Source organism: Rhineura floridana, chromosome 7 (assembly GCF_030035675.1).
Source record: "Rhineura floridana isolate rRhiFlo1 chromosome 7, rRhiFlo1.hap2, whole genome shotgun sequence".
In the NCBI taxonomy this organism is placed as follows: Eukaryota; Metazoa; Chordata; class Lepidosauria; order Squamata; family Rhineuridae; genus Rhineura; species Rhineura floridana.
This window is the reverse complement of record NC_084486.1, coordinates 16340154-16363155: the sequence shown is the minus strand read 5'-3', so window position 1 is coordinate 16363155 and position 23002 is coordinate 16340154.

Genomic DNA, 23002 nt, shown 5'->3' with positions numbered 1-23002 from the left:
CCCTTCTAAACTGCTTGCCCCTCCCTCTTCCCATGTCTTCCACTTTCCATCCATCTGTCATATGATAGCATTTTTCTGAATGCTGAAAGTGGCATGAGAGATAGTTGTTGTTGCCCACGGTGAGTACTCGGTGAGTACGCTTACTCCATTATTACCTCTGGGCAAATAGGTTTGGCAGGTTTTTGTAAGATTTCAAAACCTGTTTGACCAGAAACAACAGTGGGACAAAAGCTTATGTGTGTGCACACCAAAGACAACAGTGCCTTTATCCTATAACAGAGATTCCCAAACTGTGGCCCATGGACCAGCAGTGGTCCACGAGCTTCATTCAGGTGGTCCACAGCATATCTGTGGATTTGTGGTTGAAAACAGATGGTGCATCATATTGAATATTCATACTGATTTATAATCATATTTTTATTGCTTCTTTTATTTCTCCTATTCTATTGTATTACAGTCTGAATTGTATGGACTTACAATTGCTACAACAGGCAGATAATCACTGTGGTCCAGCAAAACCTTCAGCAATTTTCAAGTGGTCTGTAGGGGAGAAAGATTGGGGACAACTGGTCCTATAACTTTCAGTGAGACTTCCATCTTACTTTGTTGTTGTTATGTGCCTTCAGGTCAATTACGACTTATGGCGACCCTATGAATCAGCAACCTCCAAGAGCATCTGTCAGAAACCACCCTGTTCAGATCTTGTAAGTTTAGGTCTGTGGCTTCCTTTATGGAATCAATCCATCTCTTGTTTGGCCTTCCTCTTTTTCTACTCCCTGCTGTTTTCTCCAGCATTATTGTCTGTTCTAGTGAATCTTGTCTTCTCATTATGTGTCCAAAGTATGATAACCTCAGTTTCATCATTTTAGCTTCTAGTGACAGTTCTGGTTTAATTTGTTCTAACACCCAATTATTTGTCTTTTTCGCAGTCCATGGTATGCGCAAAGCTCTCCTCCAGCACCACATTTCAAATGAGTTGATTTTTCTGCCTTTTTCACTGTCCAACTTTCACATCCATACATAGAGATCAGGAATACCATGGTCTGAATGATCCTGACTTTGGTGTTCAGTGATACATCTTTGCATTTGAGGACCTTTTCTAGTTCTCTCTTAGCTGCCCTCCCCAGTCCTAGCCTTCTTATGATTTCTTGACTATTGTCTCCATTTTGGTTAATGACTGTGCCGAGGTATTGATAATCCTTGACAAGTTCAATGTCCTCATTGTCAACTTTAAACTTACATAAATCTTCTGTTGTCATTACTTTAGTCTTTTTGACGTTCAGCTGTAGTCCTGCTTTTGTATGGTATCGTCTGCATATCTTAAATTATTGATGTATCTCCCTCCAATTTTCACACCTCCTTCATCTTGGTCCAATCCCGCTTTCCGTATGATATGTTCTGCGTACAGATTAAACAAATAGGGTGATAAAATACACCCCATCTCACACCCTTTCCGATGGGGAACCAATTGGTTTCTCCGTATTCTGTCCTTACAGTAGCCTCTTGTCCAGAGTATAGGTTGCACATCAGGACAATCAGATGCTGTGGCACCCCCATTTCTTTTAAAGCATTCCATAGTGTTTCATGATCTACACAGTCAAAGGCTTTGCTGTAGTCTATAAAGCACAGAGTTTTCTTCTGAAATTCCTTGCTCCATTCCATTATCCAACGTATGTTTGCGAAATGATCTCTGGTGCCTCTTCCCTATCTAAATCCAGCTTGGACCTCTGGCATTTCTCGCTCCATATATGGTAAGAGCCTTTGTTGTAGAATCTTGAGCATTACTTTACTTGCATGGGATATTAAGGCAATAGTTTGGTAATTACTGCATTCTCTGGGATCCCCTTTCTTTGAAAGTGGGATATATATTGAACACTTCCAGTCTGTGGGCCATTGTTTAGTTTTCCATATTTCTTGACAAATTTTTGTCAAAATTTGGACAGATTCAGTCTCAGTAGATTGTAGCAACTCTATTGGTATGCCATATATTCCTGGTGATTTGTTTCTTCCAAGAATTTTAAGAGCAGCTTTCACCTCACATTCTAAAATTTCTGGTTCTTCATCATATGGTTCCTCCGTGAATGAATCTGTCATCTCTTTTATAGAGTTCTTCAGTGTATTGCTTCCATCTTCCTTTTATTTCATCTCGGACAGTCAGTGTGTTCCCCTGTTGCTTATTCAACATCCCTACTCGTGGTTTAAATTTCCCTTTCATTTCTCTAATCTTTTGGAATAGGGCTCTTGTTCTTCCCATTTTGTTGTCCTCTTCTATATCTATACAATAACTATTGTAATAGTTTTCTTTGTCCCTACGTACTAGTTGTTGTATAGTTGCATTTAGGGTTCTGACCATGTTTCTATCTCCTTTTGCTTTTGCTTTCCTTCTCTCTTTAATCATTTTAAGAGTTTCTTCAGTCATCCATTGAGGTCTTTCTTTTTAACTAGAGGTATTGTCTTTTGCATTCTTCTCTGATAATGTCCCTGACTTCAGTCCATAGTTCTTCTGGTTCTCTGTCAACTAAGTTTAAAGCCTCAAATCTGTTCCTTATTTGATCTTTATATTCTTCTGGGATGTTATTTAAATTGTATTTTGGCATTATGAGTGCTTTGTTGTTCTTCTTTAGCTTTACTCTGATTTTCGATACAATCAGTTCATGATCTGTACCGCAGTCTGCTCCTGGTCTTGTTTTTGCAGAAAGTATGGAACTTCTACATCTTCTGTTTCCAATTATATAATCAATTTGATTCCTATAATGACCATCTGGTGATGTCCATGTGTACAGTCGTCTTTTTGGTTGTTCAAAAAAATGTGTTGGCAAGAAACAAATCATTGGCTTCACAGAATTCAATAAGTCTTTCTCCTGCTTCATTTCTGTCACCTAAGCCCCATTTCCCCACAATTCTTAGTTCTTCTCTGTTCCCTACTTTTGCATTCCAGTCCCCCATGATTATCATCATATCTTGTTTTGGTGTGTGATCAATTTCCTCCTGTACTTCTGCGTAAAATCTCTCCAATTCTTCTTCTTCTGTGTTTGACATTGGAGCATAGATTTGGATGATGGTTATGTTAATAGGTTTCCCATTTAATCTCATTGATATCACTCGCTCAAACCTTGCGTTGTAGCTCCTAATTGCTTTTGCTACATCACTTCTCACTATTAAAGCAACCCCATTTCTTCTTGATTTCTCATTTCCTGCATAAAATACCTTGTAGTTGCCTGATTGAAAATGTCCCATTCCAGTCCATTTTAATTCACTCACGCCAAGTATTGTAATGTTGATACGCTCCATTTCTTGCTTGACAATTTCTAACTTTCCCTGGTTCATGCTTCTCACATTCCATGTTCCTATTGTGTGCATCGTACAACTCCGGACTCTCCTTTCGCATCTGTGTGCATCTGCCTCTGGGTTTCCTTTCAGCTTTGACCCAGCTGCATCATTAGTCACAGCGCTACTCGTACTTGTCCTTTGTTCTTCCCAAGTAGCTCGGTGAGTGCCTTCTGACCTGGGGGTCTCATCTTCCAGCACTATCTCGTGTTGCATTTTGGATACTCTGCTCATAGGGTTTTCGTGGTAAGAGGTATTCAGAGGTGGTTTACCATTGCCTTCCTCTGAGTTTGGATGCATCTTAGTCTGGTGTCTCAGCTTTGACCATTCCGCCATGGGTGCCCCTGCTAGGAGTCTAGCCTCTTGGTCTAGACTCCTGACGGCATTGCTCTCAGCTTCTTCAACACTCTCAAACCCTCTCATCACATTAAGGTGTGCATCCTAAAGGGGGTCCATCTTACTACTCTCTTATATATTATCAATTGTCTTCAGCTGTGTTTGTGAACTGTGTCATTCAGAACAACTGCATGGTAATGGCCCAGGCATGGAAGTGTCCCAATTGTTCTACCCTCTTGATAGAAGAATTCTTCATATACATTGTAACAGGAGTGGAGGGAGCATGCTGGGTAAATGGCCTCCTAAAAATTACTCTTAGGAAACTTGCCTAAAACCAGAGAGCAGTTTCCAGAGCTAGTCCATAATTACATGCATTGATAATTATGATAAGTTTAGGTAAGCCTAGACAGTCCATGTGCTGCAGTGGATGGAGTGCTGGCCTACAACTGGGGACATCTGGATTCAAACCCCAGCTCAGCCATGAAGCTCACATGGTGATCTTGGCCAGTCACTGTCTTCCACCTTAATCTTACAAAAGATTGCTAGGTCCTTAAAGGTCACAAGGCAATGCCCCTGCTTCCAGAGGAATTGTGGACATAAAATTGGAGAGAGGCTGCTTTCACACTGCACTTTATTCTGTTATTCTGATGATTTCTTATCTGGTAATTTGTGCATTTTATTTGATCTTTCACACAACGCACAAGCTAGCTCCTAAATTCTAGTAGAATGTAGTGGAAGTTTAGCACAAATTTCTGTGATAAATGATACCAGAAACAATCTGTTACCAAGGCTGGGAACACGGAAGAACGCAGGAGTTTTTAGCTAGCTGCCACTGCTCATGTGACAGGCATCCCAGCATGCAGTGCATTCCCGCACTTTCATCGCGCTAGGTTGTTTTTTTTTTTTTTGCCTGACGACCGTTGTACCAGTATTCTGGCATCAGCACAGATAGCAGCAGCATTTCCCACATACACCCCTGTCTTGATACAACTAAATCAATTTAAAAAGTCAGATCCTAAAGGGAGAGAGCTTGCATAGCGACAGGACGAGATCTTAGAACTCCTACACAGTGGGGAACAGTGTGCATGGGTGAGGGACGAAAACAATCTGTTCCTTAACGCAACAGGTACTGCAGTGTGAAAGGGACTTTAAAAATCAGGACAGAAGCTCTACCTTTTTAATCCGTTAAACTAATGCAATCAGTCCCATGTGTGAAAGCAGCTGGAGAGTGGATATATCACATAAGGAGCTCAGGGAAGCACCTAAGCATTCATTCTGTTTGAGAGGGAATAGAATCATAGAATAGTAGAGTTGGAAGGGGACTATAAGGCCATCAAGTCCAACCCCCTAAATCAGCTTCTAACTCCTGCTAAGGCTGTGCACATGTAACATGTTATTCTACAATCAATGGAATCTGAGTACTTGTTGTTCCTACATAATCCACACACACTCTAGATCTATTGCATATTTGTTGCCTCTGAAACACACTTCTTGAGAACTAGTTTCATTACAAAAATAAAAGCTCTTTGCCGATGACCGATTACCCTGCAGTGTGTCAATTTGAAAACGCATATAGGCAGTCCCACCAATGGGGGGCTGTATCCAGACCTGTCCAATGACGTTGTGGGTGAGTGTATACCAAGATCGCAGTCACCACTTCATTCATCTGGAGCATTTGCAGGGAGGAAAAGGCATGGATAACCTAATTAAGGGGAGGGTTTTCAAATGTGTATGAACTAAACACACATGCCCTTGTGGAAGGCATGATCTGGAATCAATCTAGATTGAACGCAATATGATGAGGATGAGAATGAATTATTCTGGATCGAGAAAATCTACATGTTTATGCTAGAAGTGGGTTCATGTGTATGCATCCTAAGAAGTTCATAGCCATGGAGGTGGAGAGGTTTTAGCATAATTAGCTAGTGCATCGAGCTTCCAAGTTCTGTGAGGATGGGCTGTACAACTTCATGTGAACAGCATAAAATACATTCTATTTTTAAAATAATAGACAACAACATCCAAAAGAAAAAATGTGTAACTTCTCAAAATATTTCTCAAAATTTGCAGCTGTGTTTTCTAAACATTTGTCAATGATCTGTCTAAAAATAGTAACAATAAATCAAGTTTTCAGAAGCTGCAACCATGTGGCTATCAAAAGCAACAACAAAATCATATTCCTATTAGGGTTGGGTGAGAGATTGGATTCAATTTGCATTTCAAACTGAATTTCTCAAATTTGCATTTTCCAAAACAAGATGAGCTGAAACACAGCCATCTTCTGAAATTCGCATTTATCCAGATTTTGCAATGCAATTTGCCAACCAACCAATGTTTACAAAAATGCATATATTAGGGGAAAGTGTGCATAAACATGAATATATGAGTGAAAATGACATACAAAAATGCATTTCATAACTATAAATTGCTTGCAAAATGTGTACATTAGTCAAAACTGCCTACAAAATGTGTTTATTTAGGATAAATTCACACTGAAATGCTGGAGAATTTTCATGAGGATTTTTATCTTAAAAATCACAAATTGTTGCAGAAACGTGGAGAACTGAATTCAAGATTGGAAAAATGAGAAACTGAGAGAACTGAAACTGACAGATCTTTCCATCCCTAATTCCCATGGGTATCCTTGATAACACCTGACTGGGCAAACCAGTCTTTCTTTCTTTGTTTTTCAGCCTCTACCCTGTGTCAACTGTACACTACCCAGTGCAGAATGTAATGGTAAGCAAACACCCCTGGCTAGTCACATCTGTAGATCTCATTGTACTGGACCCATTGGCATTTGAAGGAGCATCAGAACTGGAATGGACTTATATGAGCTTTGTCTTTGGAAGGACAAGTAAAAAAATATAAAGACAGTTACCTCAGTTCACAAAGTAGATGCATTCCTGGACATTACTTCTTTAACAGAAACTTTGGTACCCGAGGTAGGAATAACATGGAAAAAATAGGGATAGGTTCCTACACCCACTCATAGATGGTAGGGACAAGTTCAACATGGGATTTAAAGGATGTCTACCCGGTATCCCTTCTCCTCCTCTAAATAGTATTAGATCCTTCCCTCCCCAGCCCTGGGAACAAGCAAGAAATTGATTTAATGCACAGCAAACACACAAGCGTGTCACTTTCACCCTAGCAAAGCAATGGCACAGGCATGTCAGTTTCACCTTAAAACAAAGGCACAGGCTTGTAAGTTTATCCATAGCAAAGTAAAGTTAGTCAGTTTCATCTTTAAAAAAGCCTTTGTTGAAAGGATCTTCTTCCTGGATGATTCATTAACTGCGATATTAATATAAAATAGTGAGTGGTATGTTATTGGCATAATTATGTTGCATATATTAGTTGCACAAGAGTTGCTACCCAGGAATTATCATCATGATTGTTTAAACATGCAATCTATGCATTTTGTTCACTGGTACAATACCTGAATGGTATTACAATGATACCTGAATGGACATCCAGAGATGAGAGTATTCTTGCTTAATCTTGACAAGCAGCTATACAATCAGGCGCATTGCCACAGACACAGGCATTGTGGCTTGCTAACCTAAGTAAAAAATTGCAAAGAACAATACATGGAAACAAGGAGATACATAGAACAGCACGAAACCCCAAGTTGACAGAGCAGCAATTTAGTGATGCACTCAGGGGCATAGTCATCCGGGGTCTTGGAGGATCTTAGACCCCTCACTTTTTGAGGAGCAGGGTCCCAGCATATATGTCCAGCATTCTACAAGCCAATCAGCATGAAAGGGGAGTGTTAGCTACTGAGAAGAGGCTTCTAACATGCTTCCTTGTCCTTTCCTGCTGATGGGAACCAATCAGAGTAAAAGGGGGTGAGTCAGTAGCTAAGACACTCCCCTTTCATGCTGATTGGCTCCGAGGGATGATGGAGAGCAAGTGGGTGAGGGGCATTGTGGTGATTGAGTGTGGCATGACTATCATGAGGAGCCCCTGCACTTCTGAATTTGCCACTACCCTATTTTTTATTTTATTTTTTATTTGATTTATATCCCGCCCTTCCTCCCAGCAGGAGCCCAGGGTGGCAAGGCATACCCTACTAGATGCCCTATCTACATTTTAGCTAAGCAGCCTTTTATAAAGCTATGAAAAAACTCTGAACAAATAGCTGGCCTGTAATGATACAATGTTCCCCAGGAAACAGCAGGCCTATGAATATGGATAGGTTTTAAAAATAACACAATTAAAATAGCCCCCCTTCAAGTCAGCATAATTTTTTTTCTGAGGATATTTGCTCTTGCTTTGGTGGGTGTCCATGACAGCAGTCTGTGGCTAATATGGGAATCAGACAAGCTCAGAATATATTTCCACCCAAAGGGAGTCAATGAGTTAGTGTTACATTTCTAATGTTCAAAGAAAGCTCTACATTTTCAAGCAGGGCACCCCTATCAGAGTCCCCAAATATCCATTATCATGCTGAACTTGGAAATCTGCAGGCAAGTATGGAATTCTGGCAGCTGATATGCATACCTAGCTAAATCATTGTTCTTAAATAGAGGCTGATGCATGTGACTGAAGGCCAGTTTATAAAATCAATGGATTTTTTAACTGGTTTTACTGTGGGTTTTAAATGATTAATGGCTATTTTATATTGTTGGGAGACACTCTGGAGAGAATCTTTGGACCTGAAAAAGGGAATATAAATTAAATCCATAAAAAAGTGTTAAACTTTCCCAAAATTAGACCACCTCAAACTGCAAAGGGATGGGGGGAGGCTGCATGTTTGGATGTTACTGCAGGAGTAAAACTAGGACTGCCAAATATTCCCTAGTTTCAATTTTCAGGTAAAAAAATAGTAATTGCTTGAGATATTTTCTAAAAAAAAAACTATTTCTTGCCTGACTGCTGGTTCTTTCTCCTTCCTGGATTAGTTTGTGGATAATCCCAGACAGGGATAATGGGAAGAAAACACAACACTACTGTTTCAAATTTGGCCATGTAAGAACATCAAAGGCAATGCTTCCTAGAATAGTAACATGGGTAGTCCCACTCAATCAAGAATCACACAGTGAATGGGATGACATCCCAATAATATATAACCAATCAGATTTGGGTGTTATATGATGATACCACAAGGATAAATTAAATCTAGTGAATAGAAATACAGAGTAATATATGACTAGGTGGGCATTCTTTCAAAAATGCCCCAAACAACAGAAAATGTTCATTAACATTGAGAGGACCTTTCCTTAGATATACTTGCATAACATAACACTATCATTTCTGGGTGAAGGCTAAACAATCTCCCCAACTTGCTATTTTTCCTTTGTAAAAGGAATTCACACACACGTGGGAAGCATTCAAACAAGCAATTCTGCATACTTGGAATTTGAAGTAGTATAGTTCAGGTTGCATCACTGGGCCTCTATCATCACCCTGTTTACATGAACATCCATCCATCTGTAAAGCAGTGTAGGATCAGGCCTCCTTGGGTTATGCTTGGCAGCTGCCCTTATTAATATTTTACATTTATAAATTGCTGTGAAAAATATAAAGTGCTATCTGTTTTTCACAGCAGTTCATATACATCAGATGCAAATTGGGGACTTTCCATTTCATAGTTTTGTCTCTTAACATACCGCACACATTCTAACTAGTTAAAATGGAGAAACAGGATTTGGCTGTCCATATTTCACATATTATACTGTAAGTTGGGCTGCACTCAAAAGAACTATTTCAGATTTCAGTAAGGGGAGCAAAGACTTCAGGAACTATGGCAAAATTGGCAGCAAGGATGAACAGTTCACCCGTGGATGTATTCATGATGTAACTTCCCCCAAGCTTTAAATTTGATGCAACATACAATGTCAGATGTTTGCTATTTGTCTAATTAGACCCATGCTTTCCCCTTGAGAAAAATGGAAGAGAGAATAAAATGTACAGAAATGAAATGATGGAAAATAATGGCTACAGTTAAGAAAGAATGTGGTTGATATAGAATGAGAATGTCTAGGAAAAGAAGGGGACTTGGATCTCCAAGGCACATTTTAGAAATATGGCAATGTAGACACAGCAAAATCTTGACTTTCTTGAGATATTTAGTAAGCATCAAAAGTGGTGCGTCATATGAGCTCTATCCCCATGTATGGTAATTATGGAACTTCCATCTCCATGGGCAGAAAATCTGTGTGATCGAACGAAGGAGTTCCTTGGCAGAAATGCAGTTAAATGCTTCACTGGCCCAATATGCTCATCTCTGTCACTCTAACAATTTCATTGAAGGGAATGCATCTCACAATCAGCAAGAAGAGGAAAAAGCAATTCCACAGCATGTTACAACAACTGAAACAACACAATCGGATACCTTGAGGCAGTAGGAGAGATTGTCCAGAGCTGTGACGTTGGATGTCATTGATATGCTGATGATACCTAGCTCTATATTACTGTCACGAAGCAACTGAGGCCTGCTGTCACGGTTCTGAACTGATGTCTGGAAGCTGTGATTATGTGAATGAGGGTGAAGAACCCAGGAAAGAGGACAGAAGATGACTAGATGAAGCATAGAGATGGCTGGGCCAGTCTGTTTCAAGTCCATGTCACATTTGCATGTGGTCATTCGTTAGTCTGTTATGTCCATTTCTGCATCAATCTGATTTTTTAAAATGCATTTTTGTACACATTTAACCTAAAATACTTATTTTGCATGCCTTTTAATGTTTGCATTTCATCACTTTTTTAAAAAACAAAGAGAACTGTATGACAAAATTCAGAGAAGTGCAAAAACTGAAGGTTTGGTGCGTTCTGGTCCATGTAGTCCAGTCCCGGATCAGTTTGCTTAAACTCTTCCTGGACTAGACTTCTTATGCTGACCAAATGACATCTCTACTGAACTGAATATATGTACTATAGCAGGGACACTTCTTAGGTATCCTTCTAGATCCTCTTATGTTGAATAATCAAGTGGTAGCATTGACCAGGAGTGCTTTTTGTCAGCTCCATCTGCTGGCTACATCCCTTTGTCCACAGACAAGACCTGGTGGGTAGGTTTGAAGAAGTGGCATTTAGAGACTGCTGCTTGTCCTCATGTCCTTTCAGTTATGGGGTTCTGCAGAGTTATATGTTGTCCTCCATGTTGTTTAAACATTAGGAGTGGCCCAGGGGCAGAATGCAGTCTTCCAAGTGCCTACATCTGGAGGGACTCTCCACAGGCCATGCATTTTTCCCAGGCCACACTCCTCCTTGGCCCTGCTCCATGCCCATCTGAAGTGCTTTTGCCTGGCTGGAATGTGTCACAAAATGGTGATACTAATGCCTCTTGTCGCCTGTGTGTGTGTGTAGAGACCTCTGACGTTTGCATAGTTGAAATGTAGCCTACTGCGTAAAAAAAGGTAAGAGTCACATCTGTTGCTCCACCCACTTCCTGCCTCTGGCCCCACCCACCACTGGCAAGTGGCCCTTGGAAGGTTCTGCCATCCCTGATCTACATGATACTGGGCAAGGTTGCCCAGAGGTTTGGGGTACTTCTAGTAATGTACCTGCTATATGTGCATACTCAAAAGAAATGACCTTTGCGACTGAGTCACAGTGAAACCAGTGGAAAAAGTTAGTTGCTGTAAGTCACTTACCTCCCTGCTTTGGATGGAGCTTAATAATTGGTACTTTTTAGCTGGATGGGGCAGCTGTGTAATAAAGGTCAGAAATATAGGAGGTCAATGAAAAATAGGCAAAACAATAAATCAGAAACGTCATCTATTGGTAGCCACCACCAATGAACAGATTTGTTTTTAAGACTGAATATCAGACTTGTGATATTTTGAAATAATTGTTGCAGCAACCAAGAAGACAATGGCAATCTACTGTGATTCACCAGCCAACAGCACAGACACACATTTTATATCCCCTAAAAGGTACTGGCTCCTTCAACTATTACTGGATTGGGGCAACATTCCACCAATGTGAAAATGGAATGATTGCAACATGCACTTTTTTTTATAACTGGCCATAATCTCCGTAGCTCTTCAAGCTGTTTAAGAGCTTCATGTTTGACACCTGCATAGCCCTGTGTACAACAGGAATTGTGTTGGGGTGGAGGATTTTATGCCTTTTTTTACTTTCACTACAAATTCTATCACGGCTAGATGCAATTAAATGAGATTTTACACCCTGAAGCAGTCTTTGGAGAAGAGGTTATTTATTCAGAAAGAAAATTGAACTTGGGCAACCCCTTTTTTAAGAACTTCCCTTCTAGATGTGTTTTTTTTGTGTGTGAGAATGCAAAGTTCCCTGAGGTCCAGATTCTTCTGCTCCTCGAGCCAGGTGCAAGGTCATAATTTTGTGTTGGCCACTTCACAGTATGTTGGCGTGGACATAAATGAACATGACGGCACATTCTCTCCAGGATCAATTATGATAACAAGCTTAATTTTCTAGGAGCTGCTGAGCATCTCAGAAAAGAAAAGGCGCTGGCCACCATCAGCTCCAGCAGATTTTTCCTACTAAGATAATGAGACTCAGGCTTGAGAGATTGCTCAGAAATCCCTTGAATAAGCCAACACCTCCTTAACACTTTTTCCTTCCAAGGGATATTGAAAGTGCTGATAACCACCACACAGGAAAGGAAGATTATCAGTATCAAACTAGATGTGATGGCAGCAGTCACACTTGCTTAATCATGTGTCTGCCCCATTCACATGTAATACAGGTGGGGGTGTCTGACGAATATCCAAAGGGTCATTCAGGTGAGAGGAGCTGAATCCTCCCCCACTTTATCTCCCAAAGCTCCATCATCGGAATGTCTTTCACTCACACACCCACATCAGCCTGGCTCCGATACAGAAATCTGGGAGGAAATTGATTGGGCAATGGACTGCAGGGATGTAGGGAAGGGCAGGATCCTACAGGCTCCCTTTTTAAAGTTAATATCAGGAAACACCCATCACACAAAGAATCTGTTTTATATGTGAGCAGGACAAATAAATAAATAAATAAATAAACTTTTGCAGGAAGGGAGTCTGAGGAACTGAAGCAAATAGTGGTGACAAGAGATGAAGTTCTAGGCTTAATAAACTAAAAAAAAAAAAAATCCTGACAAATCACCTGGTCTGGATAGTGCCCATCTGAGAGTTCTCAAAGAATTCAAATGTGAGATTGCTGGTCTTCAAAAGCACGTAATTTGTCCCTCAGATGTGCCTCCATACCTGAGGACGGGAAAGTGGCCAATGTAACACCAATCTTTAAAAAGGGATCTAGGGGGGAGGGGGATCCCGGAAATTACAGGCCAATTAATTTAATGCCTGCCCAGGACAACTGGTAGAAGGCATTGTTAGATAAAATAACCAGTCATATAGAAGAGCAACCTTGCTGAAGCAGAACCGACATGGCTTCTGCAAAGGTAAGTCCTGTCTCACAAACCTATTAGAGTTTTTTAGCTCCGTGGTGCAGAGTGGTAAGCAGCGGTAACGCAGCCAAAGCTCTGCTCACGGTCGGAGTTCGATTCCAACGGAAGGAGGAAGTCAAATCTTCGGTAAAAGGGGTCAAGGTCCTCTCAGCCTTCCATCCATCCGTGGTTGGTAAAATGAGTACCTGGCATATGCTGGGGGGTAAAGAAAGGCCAGGGAAGAACTGGCAATATATACGGTCTGCCTAGCAAACGTCGCAAGACGTCACCCTAAGAGTCGGAAACTACTCAAGCTATAAGTGCGGGGACACCTTTACCTAGAGTTTCAACAAGCATATAGATAGAGGTGATCCGACTGACGTAGTGTGTGTGGACTTTCAAAAAGCTTTTAATAAGGGACCTCACCAAAGACTCCTGAGAAAGTTTAGCAGTCGTGGAATAAGAGGAGAGGTCCTCTTGTGGATCAGGATGCTGGACTAGATGGCTACTGGCCTGATCCAGTAGTCTCTACTTATGTTGCCTTCATGTCTAATTTTCCCTTAGGACTGCCATTATTATTATACAGCCACGAGAGTGGATGTATACTATAGCCAGCGTGGATTTTTCACATTCCGCAATGTTAAATTGAAAATAACCCCCATGCCATTCTGATGCTTCCCATAAGCTCATTTCAAAATAAAACCTTACAAAACGTATAGTACTGAACTCAGAAATGCTTGCTTAACAACCCTGTCAATTTTCATGGCAATACACAAAACAGTCAGAGAGAATCGAGAGTTCAAAATCTAAAAAGAGAGGAAAAAATCTCAGAGCCCTTTTGGACTATTTTCTCTGAGAGTTCTCATAATCTGCTGAAATTAATTAAAAATCAGCCATGTTCACACAGTACCTGTAATCCTAATACTGACCTTGCCCCATACTCTGACCTTCATCTTCTGCAGTTTAAAAGTTAAAAAAATGCCTGGATGATTTTTAATTCATTTAAGAAATTTTGGCTGGAAGCCTATGATAACGCATTGCATGCTCAGTAAGGACCAACTGTCAGTGTTCTAAAAGCCTCACAGCTGCTGGGCTTGGCTAATCGGGCCACACCCACACCAGACTTTGATTTCACTTTAGACAGTCATGGCTTCCCTCAGAGAATCCTGGGAAGTGTAGTTTGTGAAGGGTGCTGAGAGGAGACTGCTATTCCACTGACAGAGCTTCAGTGGCCAGACTGGTTCAACAGTCAGCCACTCTGATTGAAGGTCTGTGAAGGGAACAAGGTGTCTCCTAGCAACTCTCAGCACCCTTCACTAACTACACTTCCCAGGATTCTTTCAGAGAACCCATGGCTGTCCAAAGTGAAATAAAGGCCTGGTGTGGATGTGGCCAGGGACAGCTTTGGTTTAAATTTGGCTGGGAGGCTACATGTGCCTGCTGTAGAATAAAAAGGTGGGGGAAAGTCTGAAAAACAATGATACTGTTCACAATGTTTTCCTTTTGCTCTCTGCTATCTTTTTGTTGCCTTTTGAAGACTTTTCCTCTTTTAACAAGCCTTTTAAGTTGAGACCTATCCCAATCTGAGTCTGCGTTAGAATTGCTTTTAATATATTTTCTTTAATAATGTTTTTAACCCTTTTTTAAAAAAAAGATGTTATTAAAGCTTTACAAAAATGTTTTTAACGTTTTGTTTTAATGTATTTTAAGGTCTTTTTATGATGTTTTAAAGTGTTTTTATTGTTTCTGTTTGCCGCCCTGGGCTATTGCTGGGAGGAAGGGCGGGATATAAATCAAATAATAAATAAATAAATAAAGGAGAGGGGCTTCCCTTCTGCCCAGTGCCCACCCACCCAATCTCCTCCCTCTCCCCCTCCCCTCCCTGCCCCTCCCCCAGATCACTGTTGGACTACGACCTGGGAGACCAGGCTTCGAATCCCCACACAGCCATGAAGCTCACTGGACGACCTTGGGCCAGTCACTGCCTCTCAGCCTCAGAGGAAGGCAATGGTAAAACCACCTCTGAATACTGTTTACCATGAAAATCATATTCATAGGGTCAACATAAGTCAGGATTGACTTGAAGGCAGTCCATTTCCATTTTCAAACATGGTTGCACAGAAATAAATCCCATGGAACTCAAAAAGTATGCAAACAATCAAACCCACCCTCCCTTCTCCTCCCTCCTATTCCCTCCCTCTTGCCTCTTCCTTCCCCCTTCTTTTGCCCCTCCCTCCCTCCCCATCCCCAACCCCTTCCAATCCCCTCCTTCCCCTTCCCCCTCCCCATGGTCAGTTTTATCTATCTTAAGCATGATTGCACGGAAGTAAATACCATTGAACTCTATAAGACTGCAAATGATCAAACCTGCCCTCCCCTTCCCTTCCTTTGCCCCCTCCAATACGGTCCTTCCCCCTCCTCCTCCCCCATGGTCAGTTTTTCCTGTCGTAACCATGATTGCATAGGAGTAAATACCATTGAAATCAATAAGCATGCAAATGATCAGTCCTGCTTTTTTCCCTCCTTCCCCTCTCCTCTACCTTTCTCCTCCATATGCTCAGAGACACATGCTACCAAATTCTTCCAAGCTACACAGCAAGTGGATTGGACTGTGAAAGACCAACCCAAATTGTGTTTGCATTCTGACAAATTTGTAGGGCAGTCCAATATCTCAGAGAGGAGGTCAGGTCTCCTGCTCCCTTGGTGCATTCACTATAGCTGCCCAATTTCCCTGCTTTTTAAAGTTTGATAGAAATATCTGTGGGCTATAGGTACATTCTTAAACCGCAAGGTTTTTTGCCTATTAGTGAATATGTATCTGTAGTGGGTAGTTTCATGGCTCTTCCCTTGTCACTAGAGATTCAAGCCAAGAGTTTCACCAATCTGGTATCTCTAAGCAACAGTGCCACATCATGTCATGTGCCCTGGCATTTCATTTATAAAATAATCAGTTATTGGACTATAGTTAGAACTAGGAGGAAAATGAATCTGGAAATATTTGCAGTCATAACATCTTTTTGCTGTTACATATGAATTAAAAAGTACAGATATATATGCTGAAAATTCCACAAAAAGACAAACAAAAAGGAGGTGTGGAAATTGACCAGGTTTGTAAAACACAGCAAATGTGCACCTTGCATAATTCTGGCTATGTAGAAATCAGGCTCCCTCAGCAGAGAGAATGTGAACTGCATCAACCACAATCAGCTAAAGATAGGAGCAGAAGAACATAAAACACCTAGGGATATTGAGAGCAAACAAAGCAGAGGTGCTTGTAAATGTGAAGGGCTCTGACTGTTTGTCAGTTTGTATGGGCTACAGCCTGCTGCGAAAAGCCCCCCTCCCAAATTCACCCAAGGTACCACCACACTTATCTGGAGCACTGGAAGTGTGAGGGTGTTGGCGCTCCAGCTCCTTGGCATTCCCACCATCAGTGGAAATTGATACCAAGAGAGCCACATTCCCACCAGGGATATTGGGACTTCAAGTGGATAGAGAAAAGTGTTTCTCCGTCTCGCATAACATGTGGACATCCAATGAAGCTGGATGTTGGAAGATTCAGGACAGACAAAAGGAAGTACTTGGTCACACAACACACAGTTAAAGTATGGAATTCGCTCCCACAAGAGGCAGTGATGGCCCCCAACTTGGATGGCTTTAAAAGAGGATTAGACCAACTCATGGAGGATAAGGCTATCAATGGCTACTAGCCATGATGGCTATACTTTGCTTCCACAGTCGGTTGCTGGAAACCTCCAGGAGGGGAGAATGCTCTTGCGCTGAGGTCTTGCTTCTGGGCTGCCTATGGGCATGTGGTTGGCCACTGTGAGAACAGAATGCTGGACTAGATGGGCCACTGGACTCTTCTTATGTTCTTCAGTGACCCTCCTTAGCAGTAAAAGCTGCTTTACCAAGGAGCTGGAGCATCTCCACCATCTTCCCCATCCCGTGTCCCAGGTAAATGTAGTGGGTCTTTGGTTGAGCACAGAAAGAGGGAGCACTCTAACATACTTAGCAACTCCCATTCGCCATTGAATATTTTAATATATTGACATCGATGGAGGGCAGGCTATCCATCTTACAAACAAACCCCACTTTCCCTTGCATCATGGGAAAGAGTCTTCTTTTGTATGATCAATCCACATTCTAGAATGGGAGATTTAGTGCCATTGCCAAAAATGTTTAGAATTTAGACAGAGTCTGACTGGTTAACTCATTACTTGGTTCAGGGTGGTTTCTCTCTCTAGGTAGAGCTGGCATTAACAAGAACAAACAAAGGAAAACAGAGTAGTTTTCAGATATCCATAATTATTCAAATTTGAGCATGCATTGGCAGTTGGGTATCTCTTTTTAAAATTTCACAGTTAAACCAAATGAATTACATGCCCAGTTTAATCAAAAGTTAATCTAAGAATACAATTTATTTGTACCAAGCAATACATTTTAATACCCAATACAACAAACAGATGTTAACCTCCAGCTACTTTAAAAGCTTTAAAAATGGGGTTAAGCATATTTATGGAGGATGTCTATCAATGGCTACTGGTCATGATGATTATGAATTAACTTCGGTATCAGAGGCATTATGTCTGGTATGTACATACCAGTTACTAGGAATACAAGTAGGAAAGTGCTGTTGTGCTCATGTCCTGCTTCTAAGCTTCTTACAGGCATCTGGTTTGTCACTATGGGAACAGAATGATGGACTAGATGGTCCTTTCGTCTGATCTAGCAGGGTTCTTCATACATTCTTAAACATGGAAAAATAGGATAAGTTTTGTTGTAACCTGTATATCTATTTCAGAAACTATTGAATTTATACACACTTATTTGGTTTCAAAATTATTAATTATACTCATTCCAACAAGTGTGTTGATGTGGTAAACTCTGCTACATTCATTAATTTCCACAAAATTTCAGGCTAGTACTTTCCATTTCATAGGCATTTTTGTTTTTGCAATTGTTACAATACTTACCAGCCTTTCAAATAACCCAGCACACTAGGGCAATGACTGTATCTGGATAAATTCATTTGTATAATAATAGCAAGCGGAAAACAAAATTGAGACCCAGGTGGTTAATTTAAACTAGTGTGGAGATATGTGTCTGCATGTGTGTGTGTGTATGTGTAATATTCTTAAAGCTCCATTTAAACATGCAAATAGTATTTTTCAAAAAGAGTAGTTAAGAAAAAGTATTGGAGGATTTGGAAAAAACAACAACGCAGTGACTAGCTTAATATTAAAATTTAATGCACTGCAGAACAGCAGGAAAGGTTTTATAGTGCAGTGGGATCTAGGCCAAATTGCACCAAACATTCCATTACTATTCAAGCAGTTGCCTCCAAGTTTCCATTATCCCATGCCTAAAACTGTCTTCTTGCTGCAACCAGTTAAGGTCTGAAAGTTAAACAGAGGACAATTAGCCATGTACTTTACAAGGAAATTTTTTTACTGTTTTCACTCATTAATGAAAATAGGCCCACAGGTACCCAGGCTTGCAGAAAAGTGTGGTGAGTACTTAGAGAACATGGAAACTTGAGCAACATGTTTTAATGGTGAGGGAACACTGTAAGGCAGGTGCTTCCTCTTCACCGGGCACTGATGAGTATGGGCCCTCTGTCCAGATATCTTCCAGTCCATGATTCCTTAGAGATGAACTTGACCCATAAAGAAAGGATCAACTTGATGCTTAATAAAGTATCTGGCTGTCCCACAACTCTTTCCACACTATCATCAGGTCTGACTTGAAGAAGGGGGCAAAAGTTACACAAGGGCACCCTCACACATTGAATGATATTAGGTCACCATCCTATCAGCCAGTTCATTGTCTTTTAATTCCCAACATCCCAGGAATGTAAAAAAAACAAAGAAAGATGGTATTCCAGGGATATTCACAAAATGATGTCCCAGAGCCTCTAAATGAGAAAAGATAGTAAGTAATGTGAGCAAGCTAAAGCAAGTCCAAGGCCACTGTGGGAATCAGTTTATATTATAGATTTGCCCAACCCAGAATATAACATCATTCAACTGAGATTAGAAGGAGCACTGCAGGAAACACAAATGCTTCAGTAGGGACTTTTCATCTTACCATTCTGATGCTTGTGAATGAACGGTGTTCCGGTATGGTCACAGAACTTGGAATCATCTGTCAAATTGCAGCATAATAACTATGGAATAATTGTGTTTTAGATACCACTGATGGCACTGTTCAGGTGCTCCAGCCATCACTTTTCTGCACCTCCCCACCCCTACTCTTTCCTCATGAATTAGAGTGACCATGTGATCTACTTTACAGATGACAATCCTCTCTTTGAAGATTGAAGGAATTGTCTATATGAATGGCTATCTGGTCCAAGTCCAGTTTAAATATGAAGAACCGTGTGGGCTGTGAAGTTGCCCATCAACATTTATCACCTGGACAGCAAACTGAACATGTCACACTGGTCACAATCTTCTCCAAGATGGTGAGATAAATTCTCTTTATCTTTCAGTTATAGTAATTATTTCTAAATTTGTATCTATACATATAAATTAGCATATAATTTTTAATGCAAACTTCTGCCCTCCTTTGCCGCCTTCTATTTTTGGTATGGTGCGAATTCACTTTGTAAACCTGAGATCAGGGGCTTTTGTCTTGCTTTTATTTTACGTAAAACATCTAAGCCTAATTCTTACTGAGATGGTAAACCTGTGTCTGGGCAGTACTTGAACTTTAGATAGATGCTCACATGACTGAATGCTCTCCTATGAAAAATATCCCTGTGCATGGAAAATCAGCATGTCATGAAGAAAGCTAGGATGACATGTTTTTTATATGGAGGATCATTTTGTGTGGGAGAGAGAGAGTTAATGCAGGAATATTCAATCGCATGAGCTCCAACCTGCAGAAGTGGTACAGCCTCAGTGAGAACTAGGACCTAATTACTGTCAGGAGTTGAGAACAAAAAGTACATAGATTATAAGGTTCAGCTGAATGTGAAACATGGCAATGACTGGAATTATAGAAAGACTCCTCTTTGTCCCATCAGTTCATTTAGCTCCCTGCCTAGTCTAGCATTAATCAGAAGGCAATGAGAGTTTCAGTGATCTCATACCAATATGAGGATGTGTGATCAAAATAGTTATTGGTATACTGTAGTGCTACGAAAGCTCTGGAAGAGATTTATCCCTGGCACTAAGCCAGCCTGTCTCTTCACTTCACACTAGTTTAATATCTGCTTTCCTCAGTCTCTAAAATGCTACCCTGATGGATATGATATCTGAAAACATGTTAATGGTTCAGCAGCATGTTCAGCTTTTAATTCTTAGGGATGGACAAATCGGTCAATTCTGGTTTCTCATCCTTCCAAACCTAAATTCAGTTTGCCACATTTCCACATCAATTTGTGAATTTTTTTCAAAGTGCTCGTGAAAATTTGCCAGCATTTAAGTGTGTATTTCTCCTAACACATACATTTTTGTTTGCAGTTTTGCCTTATATAATGCAGTTTTCTGCACTATTTTCATAAATAGATGCATTTTTAGGCACACATTCCCCTGAAATATACACATTTTTGTACACAATGTTTAGATAGAGAACTGCATCCCAACATTCAGAAAAGTTCAAATTTCAAAGCATAGCTGTGTTTCAGTATCATTTGGGAAGTGCGTATTTCCATGTGAACTGAATTGATTTTTTACGCCATCCCTACATACCATCCAAGGAATTTTTCTGTAGCTAAACTCCCTTTCTTCCACTTTGTTGCTGAGCTGGTTGTCTCTAAGAAGTATATTAACTGTTGCAAACAGAGGTTATATACCTATATGGACTGCCTTTGATTCCGATTTATGGCGACCCTAGGAATAGGGTTTCCATGGTAAGCGGTATTCAGAGGGGGTTTACCATTGCCTTCCTCTGAGGCTGAAAGGCAGTGACTGGCCCAAAGTCACCCAGTCACCCTGGTTTCCCAGGTTGTAGTCCAACACTCTCACCACTATGCCACACTGGTCTATCTTTAATCCCCATTTCCAAAGGCCTGCATGACTTCAGACAAAATAGCCATTCCTTGGGTGACTGTTTTGTGAAGGGAAGTTCCTAAGGCCTTTGGTTTAGCCACTCCTCTATGGCACCTACACCAAGTGAGAAAAAGCCGGCTCAGCTGCTTCTATGGATCAGGATGCAATGAGGTGTAAGAAAGGCCAAGCAAGGGTCAGGAACAACCATTGTCTTACTGTCGGGACACTAATCACTCTCCCCCAACATCAATCTCCAGTCCCTGGCGGGAGAGCAAATTCCAGCCAGTGAAGAGAAAGTTAATTTTTCACATATCAGTAGATACCAAGCGAACCCATCAGTTCCCAGGCAGTACTTGGGAGGGAATGAGAAAATGAAACATGGCTCTGTTTCCAGCAGATAAAACTATATCTATATTATTCATTTATATTACACTGAATTTTTCCTTGGAAGTAATTGCTAGCAATAGGCACTTCAAGAGTGAACCTAGTGGTAATATTTACCGCACAGAGCCAATATGCACAAGCTGTGAGTAAGCTGCAGCAGCACATTAAAACATCACATCCTTTAAAAAAACAAAACAGGTTGCCATTATGGAGCTCTCTCGAGAAATGATTCTTTAAGAAGAATGGACAAAAGCGAAAGAATGTGCTTCATTCTGCATGACAAAAATTATGATGTGGGAAAGGACTCTCCTATGCCCAGTTTTGTACCTTGTCCATTGTAGAATCTCTCCCCATGTAGTACAGGAATGGATAACTGCCCCTCCTTACCATCTAGAAGAATGTGATATGAGCCCCCAATGCAAACATTGCATTTTTTTTGCTATTTTCACCCGTTTAAAAAGGGGGATGAGTCATGTGGCAGTGCAAAGGGGCATCTGTGCAGTCACTGCCTCACATTTGCTTTTGGGTTCTTTTCAGAAGTAGAGCCCCTTCCACTCCATCACACAAAGAGTTGTTCTGTGGTGGGTAACATGTGAACTGGGGTCTACAAGTGTGCTTACAAACATTGCCCACAATGACCTGGGAAGTGCATCATGGCAAGGACAAAGTAATTGGCGAGGGCTCATTTATATCTGCTTCTGAGCACCTCCCAAACCCAGTGGGGCTGCAAAGAAGAGCCTTATCCTTTTCCTCACAACTGAATACGGGCAAATATGCAAATCTGTTCCATCAAATGTATTTCAAATCTAGAATTTAAGTTCTCACATTAAATGGAACATGGTTCTCTTACCATTTTGAATTTACATGCTTTAGTCTTGTCGGCTTCTCTTATTTTATTTTATTTATTTATTTACTTATTGCATTTGTATACCGCCCCATAGCTGAAGCTCTCTGGGCGGTTCACAACAATTAAAAACAAATATACAAATTTAAAAACACATTTTTAAAAAGCAATTTGAAGCTCTTGACAGCTATGGTTTTGGCTGGCATGAAAGCTCATAAGCTGTCAGTTCCCAAATTCTGCCAAATATTCATTACCGTTGCATTGTTTGTGAACCTTGGTGAACTCCCTTGGCATGGACTTTGGGAGTGGCTGAAGGACTGAGATGGGTTTTCTGAGGCTCTATGAGATTAATGCACTTTCTATTGTTTTATTGTTATTCTGCTGTTTTAACAGATTTTGATGAACATAACTGGTTTTAATTGTAACATATTTTGATCTTGATATGTCTTTCTGTTGATATTTTAGTGATAATTTATAGCTAAACATGGATTTTTTGTGACAATTCTCATTTGCCACAGGATGTTTTGAGTGTGATATATTTTGGGAAATTTAGGATGCAGGCCTATGCTCACTTACCTGGGAGTAAGTCCCATTGAACTTAATGGGGTTTACTTTTGGGTAGACATATTAGACTAAGTGTATAATCTTGCATTTGTAGAGATAACATGGCTGTGTGCTAGTTCATATGTTAGATTTGTCAAGAAGAATATTGCACCATTAATTGGTGGAATGTTGTCATTTTTCTAAGCTAGCTAAGGT